This window comes from Monodon monoceros, unplaced genomic scaffold (genome assembly GCF_005190385.1).
Source record: "Monodon monoceros isolate NGI ecotype Baffin Bay Population unplaced genomic scaffold, NGI_Narwhal_1 Super_Scaffold_3, whole genome shotgun sequence".
Lineage (NCBI taxonomy): Eukaryota > Metazoa > Chordata > Mammalia > Artiodactyla > Monodontidae > Monodon > Monodon monoceros.
In genome coordinates, this window is record NW_021703780.1 from 26,797,860 (window position 1) to 26,814,483 (window position 16,624).

The following is a 16,624-nucleotide window of genomic DNA, read 5'->3' on the forward strand; positions in this document are numbered from 1 at the left end:
AATGAATGAAATATGGTGAAGGAAGATAAATAGCAAATGCTGATAAAGAAAATATTTCTTTTCATTAGCATGTAGCTTGGGTTTCATAAGGAATGAAACTTCATATGGCTCTGAAAATTTGAACTTTGGCATAGTTTGCTATTAGACAATGGGAAAAATATAGCTTTCAATTTCTATGCAAATAATAGCAATATTATACTTGGACCATTCATGGGAAAAGAGAAAGAAAATTTACTTTAACAAATATTTTAAAAATATTTTGGGCCTTTTAATTCAAGTGAAAAAGTCTACACCAGCTTCAAGGAATCAGATAAAAAATAACATAATAAGCAATCTTTTTTTTTTTTTTCAAAATTCTGGGACATTGGATAGGAACTAAATTTTCACTTCAACTTTCCAGATTATGGGTGTACATATTTACATACAGAGAAATAGTGAGAACATAATTGGTTAGATACAAAGGGTAGAGGAAATGATGGGAGCCTTGAAACCCAGATGTGATTACAAGTGAAAAAAATATACTTGGAGTTGTCTTTGTAGCATTCACCCTTTTCTTGCTCATGAAGTAAATAAGGTGGTAGGGGCTTCCCTGGTGGCGCAGTGGTTGAGAGTCCGCCTGGCGATGCAGGGGACACAGGTTCGTGCCCCGGTCCGGGAAGATCCCACATGCCGCGGAGCGGCTGGGCCCGTGAGCCATGGCCGCTGAGCCTGCGCGTCCGGAGCCTGTGCTCCGCAACGGGAGAAGCCACAGCTGTGAGAGGCCCGCGTACCACAAAAAAAAAAAGGTGGTAGAACTCAGTCCTTGTGATCTAATGACACATGGTTCATTCTGCAATTATGACAGATAGACAAGGGTAGAATGCAAGTAGAGACATTTTGCTTGAACGTTTTGGGCATATTACTAGACATAAAAGAACAATATTAGATTCCTGTTATGAATTTTGGGTAGGAATAGCACAGAAATTATGTGTTCTCATTGCATCCTATCAGGAGGCAAATGATGTCAGCCTCTGCCATGGTTGGTGCTATTAATGCTGATTGCTTGGCTCCAATGGTGTCTGCCACGTGTCTCTACTGTAAAATTACTCCTTTTCCCTTATGAGGAGGGAACACGGGGCACATGCAATTTGAGAGATATATGACAAAATAATTGCTCATATAATAAAAGAAAGATGGAGAAACTGTTCCATATTAAAGGAGATTAAAGAGATAGGACAACCGAATGCAGTGCATAATTTGATATTCTCTTTTTCTTTAAAAGACCTTATTGGTATAATTAGCAAAATCTAAATAAGGTTGTAGATTATAAATAGTATCCTATCAATACAAAGTTCCTGACTTTGAAAGTTGTGTTGTGGCTATATAAGAGAATACCTTCGCCTACTGTATATAAAATAGATAACCTAATAAGAACTTACTGTATAGCACAGGGAACTCTACTCAATACTCTCTAATGACCTATATGGGAATAGAATCTAAAAAAGAGCAGATATATGTATATGTATAACTGATTCGCTTTGCTGTACAGCAGAAACTAACACAACATTGTAAATCAACAATACTCCAATAAAAATTAATTTTAAAAAAAAGGAAAGAATACCTTTACACTTAGGAAACACACACTGAAATATTCCAGGATGAAGCAGCATTATGCCTGCAGTTTGTTCTCAAATGGATATATAAAAAGCAAATGAGGTAGAATGTTAATATTTGTTCTTCTTTAGGTTTACAGAGGGAGGTTGAGTCAAGACTTTTGTGTCACCTTTGGATCTTCCCAAATAGTTGCAGGTGGAGGACCTAGAGGTATAGTGATGACAGGTTTCTTCTGGTGCACAAGGGGTACATATATTTCTCCTCTTCTTCCAAGACTTCAGAAGTTCACTAGGTCTGGAAAAGGAAGGCTTCTGATCCCTGGGAGAGGCTGACAATGTCAGGACATGCCTATTTTTGAGGGAAACTTACAGCAGACTCAGTATCTAGCTTAGACCCTCCTAAGACAGCACTGTTGGTGTCTCCCCTTCATGCTTGAGACTTCCACTCTATTGCATCAAACTCTCTGTCTGGACTTTAAGGCCTCCAAAATGTTTCTCCATGCCCTTCATAGGGCTTATTGTTTCTCTCAGTCCTTGTCAAGCAATTTTCATAATTGTACATCATTACATAACTCTACATTTCATAATTGTTACATCATTCCAATCCCCATTAGTGACTTTTGTTACTCTCTTCCCAATTTCAATATTATTTAGGAACCAGTCCAAGTTTTACCTTCTCCTTGAATCATCCCCCAGTAGTTAGTGCTCCTTGATTTCTCCAACTGCAGTTAAAGTCAGCAGCATGCAGTTTAGTGATTAATCATCATATATCTCATGGCATAGCCATCTCCTTGCACAAGATTAACACTTCCTTGAGGGTAGACAATACAGCTTATCCCTAGTGTATCCCATAAATGCCTCCTCTATTCTTTTGTGTACATGGCTTTCTGTATCCTTGCTATTTTAAATTTCAAAACACTCAAATGAGGTGGATGAAAGGTATCTTAAAAAACAATTATTTAATAGGAAGGAAAGCCATAAGGCTAAGAGAAGTGAAATCAATGGAGAATAAATTGCACAATAAAGATTCGAACTCAAATCTTGTTTCCTAGATCTTCCATTAGGTAACACAAGTAAGAATGCAAGCTCCATGAGGGCAGGGACATCAGTTTGTTTTATTTGTTGATACATCCCCAGTGCCTAGAAGAGTGTCTGGAACACAGTAGGTCCTCAGTAAACATTTACTGATTAACTGATGGGAGCTTTTGAGCCTAGATAATAATTTGCTCTTTATTTAAAAAGACCATATGGACAAATAAGTGTTGGTGAGGATGTTGAGGAAAGGGGACCCTCCTGCACTACTGGTGGGAATGCAAATTGGAGCAGCCACTATGGAAAACAGTTTCCTCCAAAAATTAAAAATAGAAATATCATATGATCCAGCAATTCCACTTCTGAGTATTTACATGAAGAAAATAAAAATACTAATTTGAAAACACATATGCCCCCCCATGTTCATTATAGCATTATTTACAATAGCCAAGCTATGGAAGAAACCTAAGTGCTTATCAACAGACGAATGAATAAAGAAGATGTAGTATGTATATATGTATACACAATTGAATATTATTCAGCCGTAAAAAAGAATGAAATCTTGCCATTTGTGACAACATGGATGGACCTAGAGGGTGTTATGAAAAAAGTCAGATGAAAAAGAAAAATACTTTATGATTCCGTTTTAATGTGGAATCTAAAATAACTAAATAAATAAACAAAACAGAAACAGACTTACAGATGCATAGAGAAAACAGGTGGTTGCCAGAGAGCAGCAGATGGAGGGCGGAGGGTGAAATAGGTGAAGGGGATTAAGAGGTACAAACTTCCAGTTATAAAATAAGTCATGGGGATATAATGTACAAGATAGGAAATATTGCAATAATTTTAAATTATGGTAACTAGACTTACGGTGGTAACCATCTCATAGTGTATATAAATGTCAAATCACTATGTTGTACACCTGAAACTAATATAACATTTGTACTTCAAAAAAAAAAAAGCTATTTTCCCATATATTCAAGAAGGTGTCAGAAGAAGTTCAGTCTATTTAATGGCAGGAAGCAAACAAAAATACAAGGTACGTTTAAAACAAAGAAAAATATGCATAAATATATATGAAGCACCTATTTCTCTCGCGTTCTTAATTAGCTGATAAAATGAGACTTCAAAAACCAGGTTAGTAAAATTGCTATTTTTTGTGTTTACAAAACAAAGCATATTTTTAAGACACTAAAAGATCATTTATAAAAAAGGAAACTGATAATATATTTTGAGAAGTGAAGAATTCTTAAATGTGACTTTACTGCCATATAAATTTGTATTGTATTTACAGGGGTAGTAATTTAGAGTATTTTTTAAGAAATAAAGACACCACATGCAGTTGGAATGTACTGATTAGTACCATGGAAACTAACATGAAGTTAAGTGGAAATCCCCTCAAATTTTCCAACTTAGAGTCATAAAAGCCTGTTTCACCAGAGGGTTTATGAATGAACCACATAATTTCGTGGCTCACAAGTAAGGTGTAGTCATGGCACCATCCCATCTGTTACATACTTATGCAGGTTGGAGCCACAGACACATGAGGAAAGATTTGAAGGATAACATTTTGATCCTTTGGAGGAACCACTTCAGCCGGTTAAGGCAACCAAGGAGTGTAAACATTCTGTACAGGGGAGGACATTATGGAATGATTAATGGAGTAATCTGGGCTGAAGACATGCCTGCTGAAAGGAAATAAAACACCTCTTTCCTAAAGCCATTGAACCTACAGGGAGGACACCTCATTGCCCAAGAGACTCCATGAGTCAAGAATGACAACCTAATACATCTCTACTGTGGTCCCCGGATCTCACGTTGCTTCTAAATAATGACTCATGAGAATGGATTGATTTTCACTTGTTCTATGCATTTGGGACATGTAGATTCTTGTAATAAATATCAAGTTCAAATAGGGTGGGCTGGTCCAGGTCTCGGTAAGTCATGGTATTACTCCATTAGTTAAGACGTGAGTGCTGGAAGTAGGAAAACCCCACCTTCATAGCCGCTCTGGTTGCGTACATCATCTCAGCTAGGTCGGAGAAAGGGAAACCATCTTATGGCTGTGTCTAACCAAGCTGGTCACGAATAAATAAGGAGGAAAGAGCTGGGGAAACAATAGCACATGTAAAAAGAAGGGTGTTTCTCTCTCTCTTCCGATTCTCTACAGGGGCTCCAGTTTCTCCTAGCTGGTCACATGCTCTTGGGTCTCCACCCTCCAAATGGAGGGTCTAGGAAAGGTCATTTTTTGGTTTTCTTCTAGCCCTGAATTCTGCAGAAAGACTCTGCAGTGGCTTTATTGAGTGATTTACTGCTGTTAGAAACTAGATAAATGTCAGGGAGTCCATAAGGACCAAGTCGTTAAGGGACAAAAATACCAGCAACATTTTTTTTCAGCACCTACTAGATACGAGGATCTGTGCTCCACACTCTGTATACATTTTCCCTCATCCTGCCCCAAATCCAGCAAGCTGTGTCTCTTTACTCTCATTTTATAAATGAGGATAATATAATTCAGGGAAGAGACTGCAAGACTTACTAACTCTGGGGCTTAAGTACGTGAAGGGGCTCTTAAACGCGGTGCATACTACACAAGTGTTTGCTCTAACAGTTATTCAATGTTTTGTTAGAGCCGAGATCAAATTCCAAGTTTATCTGAGTCTAAAACCCATGTCTGTTCCCTGCCTGATGATGGGATAACATCCTTGAGCCGGCGTTCCAGCCCAAACACGACCCCAGTGAGTCATGGATGGAGGCATCGTTCAGAAGGGAGTGTCAGCAGTACCTGTCAAGGGAGGATACGGTATGTTCCCAAACTAAGACCTATCAAATTTTTAAGCCATTATATTTCACATAACCCTTCTGGAAACTCCGAGTTAAATCTATGCTTCCGATAATACTATGACATTAAATATAGCATCCATATTTTAAGAAAATTTACACAGAAGCACACACAGTTTATTTGTCACCCTCAGTGTGCTCAGAATGTTGGAGTAAAAACTTTAAAGGTGGGTGATCTACGGCACAGTGCAATGCGGCGAGTTATTAAATGTTGTATTAAGTGCTCTCATGGACTTCACATAAGTAAATGGAGATTTGACAACAATTTTCCTGTGTCTAACCTAGGTCTTTCCCCTCTCCTGAGCATCTTCAGCTTATCAGTTATCTGTACATTGGTTAGGAGCATCTCCTTCCACATTCCCTACTTGTCAAGTGCTTACCATTTAAAAAGTGTTATCCTAGATTTATTTTGCAGGTTTATAGAAGTTTGACTTAGATCGGAAAATAGATCTAGTATAGTGGCAGAATATGCTCAGTCTTGTCTCTGAATAATAGTCTATCTATACACCTATCAATTATCTATCATTTCTATCTATCTATCTATCATCTCTTATCCATCATCTATCTACCATTCATCTAGTATCTATCTATCTATCTATCTATATCTAGATATCCATCAATCTATACATCTATTGTCTATCTATATCCATATCCATCATCTACATTAGATGATACATTAGCTGTCTGGTGATAACTAGTAGTTGAAGGGATTATGGAGAGAGCAGCCATTTCCTCTCCAGTTGATGGGTGATAACTCCATCTTCCAGCAGAGGGCAGTAGAATACGCTCTCTTGCTTATCAAGGCCTTGGGAGCTATTGCTGATATTTGGAAAGGAAGTATACGTCTGAAGACAGAGTAATGTGAAAATTCTGGGTGCAAAAATTTAGAGGAACAGTAAGGGTTACATTAATTCCTGTTATAAGAATGAAAAATTATTTTTTATTGTAACTTTTTTCTTCTTCAGGGAATTGGTAATTGGTGCATGACTCAAAAACATTCATCATGACATAACCCTGTACTTTTCCTGTATCTTTGTGGATTATCTTCTATATTTGCATAATATTTCATCCATTTTGTATTTCCTTGTGAAATGAGTTATAGGGAAAATAAATATAACCCCTATGGTTACTAGTTTATTCAGTAAGGTAAATCCGTGCCTTATACTTCCTAAAATATTTAGTAGTCAGATAAACCCATGCCCTATAATTGCTTGTTTGTTTACTAGTTATTCAAGAAACATTTCAAAATAACTTAAAAAAAGTTTTGAGGGCAGAGATCGTCTTCCAGAGCCCCGCCTCTATAGATGATTTTATCCCAAACCTTGTGTATTTATGCCACTCCTGTGTGTGAAGATATGCAGGAAGTTCCCTCAGTTTTTTGATCTCACTGCCTGTTTGATCATATTTTCATTCCCTGTCACCTGCACGTACACATCTCCACCATCCACAAATATCCCCACCGCCCTCATCCCTTCTTCCACTGCGGTGATCACTGTCGGTACCAAGTTTCGATTAGGAAGACAAAGTGCAAGGAGTTAAGAAAATGGAACTGTTCCCCTAGATCACATGTGTTCCCCTGGAACACATCTTTTATAAAGGGCAGTAAACAGAAGCATGATTATCCCCTGCCCCAGAAGGAGACACTATTTTATCTCCCACGAATGTTTACAATATAAACAACCTCCAAGAGCTAGTTCAGACCAGAGTAGTCAGTGCAAAAGAGAGAAACACAGGAGACTCATGGAGAACAGTCTTCCGACAGATTTGTCTTTGTTTTAGTCAACTTAAAACCTGGGCCACAATATTACTACATGGCCAAAATAAGACTGAAGTTCATCTGCTCCTTTGATTAGAAACAGTATACCTAGACCTATCCTTAGTGGGTCTGTACAGGTGAGCTTTTGTGACTAGCTGGCCTCTGTACATTAGATCTGCAGAGTTTAGTCCTGCCTACAGACATGTTCTGAGGGGCTGGGAGGTTTGGGGTTTTATATACTCCCTTTTATTATTGCTGGAAGTTTGTTACACATTTTAGCAAACTTCAAGGCAGCATTTTCTGTTTATGTGGCATTTATGTGTTTATATAAAAAGATAAGAACAAGGTAGGATAAAACATACCCAGAAATAGGGGCTTCCCTGGTGGCGCAGTGGTTGAGAGTCCGCCTGCCGATGCAGGGGACACGGGTTCGTGCTCCGGTCCGGGAAGATCCCACGTGCCGGGGAGCGGCTGGGCCCGTGAGCCATGGCCGCTGAGCCTGCGCGTCCGGAGCCTGTGCTCCGCAACGGGAGAGGCCACGACAGTGAGAGGCCCGCGTACCGCAAAAAAAAAAAAAAAAAAAAAAAAAAACCTACCCAGAAATAAATTTCTCCCCAAAAATTAGTTAGTAAAATTGTCAGAGAGAATGGACTGGTGGTTGCCAAGGGGGTGGGGGGTAGGAGAGGGATGTATTCAGAGTTTGGGGTTAGCAGATGCAAACTGGTATATATAGAATGAGTAAACAACAAGGTCCTACTGTATAGCACAGGGAACTGTATTCAATATCCTGGGATAAACCATAATGGAAAAGAAAATGAAAAGAATGTATATATGTATAACTGAGTCACTTTGCTGTACAGCAGTAATTAACACAACACTGTAAATCAACTATACTTCAATTTTTAAAAATTGTCAAGGTGGTAGCTATTAAGGAATTGCCACAGAGAATTTTCTGGCTGAACTTTTAATAAGATATTAAATTGGGCATCCTTTTTGATGACTACTTTACTCTGCCAGTGCCTCTAAGTGGTTTTTAATCATATAAATAATATTTTAATTATTACTTTTAATTCTAGAACTCTAGCTAATTTGAAATTCAATGTTACAATATTTAATTCTAGAACTCTAGTTAATTTGAAATTTAATGTTACAATATTTTCATATAACATACATTTCATTTCTTATGCAATAATTATTATGAATTTAAAAAATGAGAAATGATACACTTGTCAAACATACAAAACAGCCATTTTGGGGGGTTGCATGGATAAAAGTACTTTAAAATACCAAAGAAGACAGGACCAATGGCTTAATTAGGTAGGCATAGGATTTTTTTTTTTTGAAAAAACCTCACACTTGGAAGATTCATTTTGTTTAAAACCACTGATCAATCCAAAGCAACATTCAACTTCACATATTGATTTTACCCCGTCTCTGTCCTCTTTTTTTTAAATAAACAATTGTATGCTAAATCTAGATGACTCTTACCTATTTAAATAGGAGTGGCTTTTTCCCATTTTATCTCTAAAGAAGGTAAGGTGGGCATTTTTATACTAATGTCATCAATATTTATATTCCTTGATATCACAGGAACATTCATAGTTTTAAAAATTAACACAGCATGAACTGGAGTTCTCTAGGCTAGTCTCAGTGTCTTTTGCTTATTTTGTGCATCAGTTTGGGGAACGATCTCATTCACGTGACAATGTTAAACTGTGCGGGAGCCCTGTGTCCTTGGGAAACAGCAATGGCTAAGGAATCCTCCCACTCTTCTATGTGCAGGGAAATGCCTTACTGCCAAGAAACATTTTTCCCCATATGACTTAGATAAGAGCCAGATGTCCCCTTGCTGACCTTTGGCAATGCCAGACACACACCCTCCACATTCTCATTCCTTGTCTCATAAATGATGGGTTGAACTGTTTGTACCCACTGACTAATCTGAACAAAATACCTGACTTGATCAAATTAGAGTGAAGCTGGTCTCCTTCCCCCAAGCCCTTGAACTCTGAGTTACTCTCATTCTGAGCCAGTGTGCAAGCCTTCCCTAACCACCCTTCTGAGAATCAGCTGACCCAAAGGAAAGACATTCCTGGATTAACTGTCCTGCCACTCCACTTATTTCCCCACACCAGATTCCTTCTAGCCTTGTTTACTCCCCATCCTGTATTAAAGAAAAATCCTTTCCTGCTGGACCGTTGAGATCCCACAGATCTTCCAGTTGGGGTGTTCTCCCTACCGCAATAGGCCCCCTTCCCTTCCTGACCCCTTTGAACGAAGCTTCTCCTTAACTAAGCCCAGATTAGTTTGTTTTTTTTTTTGCGGTACGCAGGCGTCTCACTGTTGTGGCCTCTCCGGTTGCGGAGCACAGGCTCTGGACGCGCAGGCTCAGCGGCCATGGCTCATGGGCCCAGCCGCTCCGCGGCACGTGGGATCTTCCCAGACCAGGGCACGAACCCGTGTCCCCTGCATCGGCAGGCGGACGCTCAACCACTGCGCCACCAGGGAAGCCCAAACCAGATTAGTTTTTGTTTAACACATGTTTAGTCTCCAATACTGTTCTTTTCACCTCTCTGAAAGGAAATTGTTAACCTTGTTTACATGGAAAATTAAGTTCAGTTCACAGACATGTTCAAAACACTTGACTGTAGATGGTGATGGATGTTAACTAGGTTTATTGTGGTGCTCATTTCACAATACATACGACTTATTCAATCATTATATTGTACACCTGAAACCAAGATAATTTTTTTTGGTTTTTGTTTTTAATGGTGGGAGTATGGTTTATTAAGCTGTGCCTTAGTACGGGCACTGGGGCTCGCCCATGGTCCTCTTAATGTACAAAGCCCGGACATTCTGCCAGTTTGTCTTGAGCAATGACACCAGGAAGTTGACAACTAAGTGGATGTTGAACACAAGCTCATCACGTGTCATCTTCAGGTGGCCAACAGCCACTGCCAGACACAGCACCTTCTTCACATGGAACTTGATTGTGGACTTCACTTCATCAACTTTGGCCACCATGTTCTCATTGTGGGTCAGCAAGGAAGGGAACTTGCCAGCCTTATTCAGGCCTGGGCCCAGGATTCGTGGGATCTGCTTGATCAGAGACTCTGAAGAGAAGAAGGCATCATCCTTCTTGGCCAGCTTCTTGACCAGTTGCTTATTCTTGTTGACTTTCTTCAGTGCCTCAATGTCTATACGCGGAATATTCACAGCCTTCGTCACATCACTACGTTGCTGGTCCCCCAGAACACATACGGAGAACTTGGGACGGGAGTGGATTTAAGCCAGACGGTGCCTGAGAGGCATTTGTCCTTCTGAGGGTCATAGTTCTTCAGGCAGATCTGAAGCTACACCGTCTCCAAAAACTTCCAGCCCTCGAGCTGGTTCCCCTGCAGCACTTCCCGCACCACCTCGTAGAGGGAGTCCCCGGAGACTTTGCTGTTCATGGTGCCTCGCGCTGCAATAACCGGAAAAGAGCAATATAATGCTATTTGTCAATTATATCTCAATGAAAAACAAAACAGAAACATGCTTGACTATACTTTACAAAAATGGTTGGAATACATATAAACTGTCAGGTTCACTTCCCAAGGAAGCCATATACTAAAGATAAAACATGACGTGGCAAATACCCAAACGTCAGCTGACTGCCGGATCCACCATCAGCAGCTCCTTCCCGGAAATTCGAAACCTCGACTTCGATGAAAGTGGCTCTGACGTGATCTTTATTTGGGTGTCTTCACTGAGGGCTTCAGCATCCCTGGTTTTTGAAAATGAAGATTATCATGCTCACACCTGTTTCTGAGGGCCAGGGGGCCGGGCAGATACTAGCGCCGCCCCCTGGGATCTTGCCAACATTCTTTGTCCACCTGATCCTACGGACATGCACCTGCTTTTTTTTTTTATCAATAATAAGATTTTAAAACACTTATTTCCAGGCTCCCAAAATCACCCACCTGTTTCCAACGGGAAAGGAGCCCTGAAAAGAAAGAAGGAGATAAAGAGTTCCAAAGGGCAGATAGTAAGAGGTTTTGAGGACTGAAAACCCCAATTGGTTTCATCAATTTCTGGATTAAAAACCCTCACTGGCCGGGGCTTCCCTGGTGGCGCAGTGGTTGAGAGTCCGCCTGCCGATGAAGGGGACACGGGTTCGTGCCCCGGTCCGGGGAGATCCCACTTGCCGCGGAGTGGCTGGGCCCATGAGCCATGGCTGCTGGGCCTGCGTGTCCGGAGCCTGTGCTCCGCAACGGGAGAGGCCACAACAGTGAGAGGCCCGCATACCGCAAAAGCAAAAACAAGCAAACAAAAAACCCTCACTGGCTCTCTATTGCACTTAATAATGAAACACAGGATCTTCAGTTGGACCGCAGGTCTGGAACATTCCTGCAGTCTCGTCCCCACTCCCACCCCTGGCTCACCTGCTCCCAACTCACCCCATGGCAGCCACACTGACCTCTGATACCTCCTACAGACGCCAAGCTCTGTCCCTCCTTGGGGGCTCAGCACACACAGTTCCTCCACCAGGAATGCTCTCCCCTCCCGCTTTGGACTGGGTAAATACCATCATCCTTCAGGTCATATTCTTTTCCATTCCTGGGGTTTGCCTTATCTCTTCTTGTCTAAATTAAATCTTTGCCATTTTGTCTTCATAATCACACTTAACACAATTTGTCTATTTGTTAATTCATTTCAAAGGTGCCGAGGCTGAGAAACCCTAATCTGCTGAAAGAATGTCATTCGTAGTTCTTTTTCCAAGGATTCTTTTGAAAAACGTCTTTCCTCCCTTAATCTAAGTTTCAGAAATAGTTGTATTTCTGCTGACCAACTGTTTTGGCTTAGTCTTAGGCACAAACACAGTGAATTGAATAAATGCTCAATTTCCATTTTGCTATTAGAGAAAGCTCAGAGTTAAATTTGTTACCTGTAGTACTGTAAATATTCATAACTCTATTTTGTTTTAGCCTTATTTCTGGCTCTATTTTATACCTTTATCATTAATTTGCCTTTGTATTTCTTGCTGTTCCTAACATGTAGTATGTTATTATTTGTCTAAGTTTCTGAAAGCTGTATTAAATCTTATTTTTGAAGAATCTAGGGGTATACATGAATTAATGCATAAAATAAAATACCGTATTTCTAGTCAAGGACTCACTAAAAAATAAGTACATAAAAAGAATTGCTGTATAGCCAGGAAATGAGCATTAATCTCTCAGGTCTAGGACTAGAAATTAATATGAATCTTAAAGAAACAAGACCAATGAAAACAAAAAGTTGAATAAGATTTAAAGTTCTAGGGCTGAACTTATTCAGAATCTTCTATTAAATGTTTAGCATAGTGACCTGCATACACAAAGTTCTCAATAAATATTTGTTGAATGAATAAATAGATGAATAAATTTGATCACTTTCCATTCTGATAATGACGGTGAGAGGATTTTATAAGAAAAATTTCTGGGTTCAAGGAAGCCTTTGTTATTCAGTATGATCTGTTGCTGATAATTAGAATTTTAGCTTGACCAATTTGTAAAGAAATGTGGAATTCCCAAAGTTACTGTTATTTGTTCTAGGAGTTATATGTCCATGTAACAATTAAATACATGCTTTCATACAGGGTAGCAGGCATTAGCGGGAAAGCTTATATACAGTATGCTCTGAGCATAATACTGTTCTAAGGCAGTCACAGGCAATCTTCTCCGAAACCCTTTCAATAAAACCATTATAATAGTCTTCTGTCTCAAAGCCTTTATAATGGCTTTATAACCTCTAGGATAAAAGACTATAATTTTCAGTGGAATTCTGTCATTCATTAAGAAAACAGAACTTATCTTCCACTGTAAATGGAGGTTAACTAATTAGAGAAAACATTTAGAAAGCCAGAAAGGAAATGCAGCTTCTCCATACCCTCTCCATTACCCCAGAAAAAAGAAAACATCTTAACTGCTGGTAAATAGGCTTTAAATAGATAATTAGGATAATGAGGAACAATAAGTATTTATACCCATTTCAGTGCTGTTTGAGGATATGATACTTTGTACCAAGAATGCTTTGCTGTCCATGAGACAATAAGTTGTCAGTTTTATTTTGCATTGCTCTTTTATTCAAAATCTTGGTTTTAGCAACATGCTTACAGGGTTTATACATTGGAGACTGAATATGACAATGACTTTCTGTGTTAATGCAGGAGGTATTTTGCACCTATCACTTTTCTTTCTGGCACTGTGAATCTGAAAACACTTCTGGGGCTCCCAGTAATTTACGATTGTCTCTTTTCTTAGAAAGAACCTTACATATTTTCTCTATAGACCTTGGACAAGTCCTTGAATTTGCCTCATTTGCCCATCATTCGTGTCTTACCAGTCATATGCCAGGTAGGCACTGGGCTAGTTGCTGAGAGTACAATAATAGGCAAGATATATGGATTCCCACTTCAAAACCTAATGATGTTTAATACTAACAATTCCAATATTTGCAATAATATTAACAGCTAACATCATTTGGGCCCTTAGTATGTCTCAGGCTCAGTTATTGTTTTACATGGACATTTTCATTTAATCCTTATAACAACCTGATGATGTGAATGCTATAATTATCCTCATTTTACAGTTATGGAAACTGGGGATTATCTGTCTGATAGGAAAGATAATTGAGCAAATTATTGTTAAAAAGTCTTTAATAAGTGACATGATAGGGATAAATGATGGTGTGAGGGCACAAAGGAGAGAAAAGCAACTTGGCTTAGGGAATCAGAAAAGGCCTCTGTGGTAGGATCAATTCTAAAGATGAACTCCCATGATTTCCCACCCTAATCCCCAGGGACTCTGAATATAATGTGATATCACATTCACAAGCATATTAACTTGGGTGATCAAGGAATTTTGCAGAAGTAATTAATGCCACTAAACAGTTGATGCTGAGTTAATCAAAAGGAAGATCACCTGGGTGGGCACAATCTAATCACGTGAGCCCTTTGAAAGCAGTTTTCTCCAGCTGGGAGCTGAAGGAAAAGTCAGAGAGATACTTGTGATTTGATGTGCTGTCACTGGCTTTGAACATGGAGGGAGGCACGTGATAAAGACTTGAGAGCAGACCCTGGGAGCTCTGAGTGACCCCTGGATGACAGCCAGCAAAGAGATGGGGACCTTAGTATACTACAACCACAAGGAAATGAATTTGGCCAACCATCTGAATGAGCTTGGAAGTGGATTCTTCCCATCCTGGCTGCTTTCTTGAATTCAGCCTTCTGAGAGTCTAAGCGGAGAATCCAGTGAAGCCTGGCTGGCTTGTGATCTATAGGAATGTGCACAAATAAATGGATGCTGTTTTAAGCCACTAAGTTTGTGGCAAAATGTTATGTAGCAATAGAAAACTCATAAAAGTTGCACCAAATTAGTGAATTCAAAGTTGATATCCCAAAGATAAACAGGAGCTGGCTTGTGAAGGAGGTTAGGTAGAACATAATGTTTCAAGCTAAGAGAACTAATAAGCTAAATCTTAGATCATGGAGAGTTTCAGGAATTTAAAAAAGGCTTATGTGGCTGGACCATGGAGTGTGTATGTGGTTGGGAGGAGGAGGGAATGTGATGGGGGAAACAGAGATATTAGATAAAGCTGGAGGAGGCTGGAGAAGAGTGCAAACGCCAGGTCAGAAGGATGTTGTAAATCTTCTAGAAGAGTTTGACTTTATTGTAAGGGCAACAGTAAGCCATGAAGTGTTTTATTTGCGATGTGCAAATCAGATTTGCTTTTCAGAATGATTTTCTGTGGTGTGGAGAATGGAATAAAAAAGAGCAAGGCCAGAGGCTGGAAAACCAGTGGAGATATGGATTTGGAATTCATCAGTACTGTGTTAGGGTAGGCTAACAAATAGACCCTCCTACCCTCCATGCTCACCGCCAATTTCAGTGGTTTAATGTAGTAGAAGTTTAGCTTGGAGAAATGTGCACTTCTCTTCCATATGGTCATTCAGGGATCCAGGTACTTTCCATCTTGTGTTTTTGGCAACTCTAAGACAGTGGTTCTTAGCTAGGAGTGATTTTCTCCCCCTGGATACATGTAACAATGTCTGGAGACAATTTTGATTGTCACAATTAGGAGAGATGTTACTGGCATCTAGTACATAGAAGCCAAGGATCTGTTAAACATCCTACAACACACAGGACAGCCCCTCACAATGAAGGTCCAGTAGAGCCAAGGTTGAGAATTCTTGCCCTAGGGCCTCATTGTCATCTCATGCAGCAGGAAGAAGAGGACATAACATGAAGCAAAGTAAGGACAGGGCTGGTTTTTACTGGTAAAACCTGGACATGGCAAATATCACTTCTATTCCTCCAATGGAGAGAACTTAATCATATAGCTACAAACAGCAGGAAATGCTGAGAAATTTAATCCAGGTTAGAGGTTATCAAACTACAGGAATGCGTGCTCCAATCCATCCCAATGCCTATTTTTGTAAATAAAGATTTATTGGAACAGTCATGGCCATTTGCTTACATATTGTCTATGGCTACTTTCATGCTACAATGGCAGAGTAGTTGCAACAGAGATCATATGGCCTGTGTAGCCTAGAATATTTACTATCTGGCCCTTTACAGAGAAAGTTTGCCAACCCTCGGCATAGGTAAAACCCAGGACAAATGTCCAATGGACTTTCATCAGATGGCTATTGGTCTTTGCCACAAGAAAAGACATGATAGTTGAAATTATACAAGAAGATATTGCCCAGGGAGAATGGGTGTGGTAGGAAGATAAATGATACTAATATTTACGCATACAGTTAGCTTTTTTTTTTTTTCGGTACGCGGGCCTCTCACTGTTGTGGCCTCTCCCGTTGCGGAGCACAGGCTCCGGACACGCAGGCCCAGCGGCCATGGCTCACGGGCCCAGCCACTCCCCGGCATGTGGGATCTTCCTGGACCGGGGCACGAACCTGCATCGGCAGGCGGACTCTCAACCACTGCGCCACCAGGGAAGCCCTATTTATTTTTATTTTTTTCTGCCTTTTATGGGGGGTTATTTCAAATTTTCTTAAGTGTCTTGGTCCTTTTGAATCCTCTGCGATGCACATGGGAAGTAGCTGAAATACAGTTTTTAAAAGTAGTAGGTATGAATGTCTTTGTGTCAGTTTGGATATATGAGAAATGTCACTTTATTTTATATATATTTGAGCCTTCATTTTAAACGTGGCAGAAATTTTATCTCAGTCCATTCAGGGTCCTCTTGGTTTGCATCTGTGTCCCAGAACTGGGTGGAGAGGGTTTATGTACCAGCAAACTGTGTGGGGGACCATGTGGCCTGGATCGCCATCTGTGGATGCTGGCAGCTGCAGGGATGCCCACCTTTCTGTATTGCCTTTCTGAAACTATCTTTCTCATAACCCTTTGCCAGCAAGCTTCTA

At 40.0% G+C, this 16,624-nt stretch overlaps 1 pseudogene; it reads right to left on the reverse strand.

The window, feature by feature from the left end:
* Window positions 1–10,023: 10,023 nt before the first annotated feature.
* Window positions 10,024–10,676, reverse strand: LOC114907897 (annotated as a pseudogene).
* Between the last annotated feature and the right edge of the window lie 5,948 nt (window positions 10,677–16,624).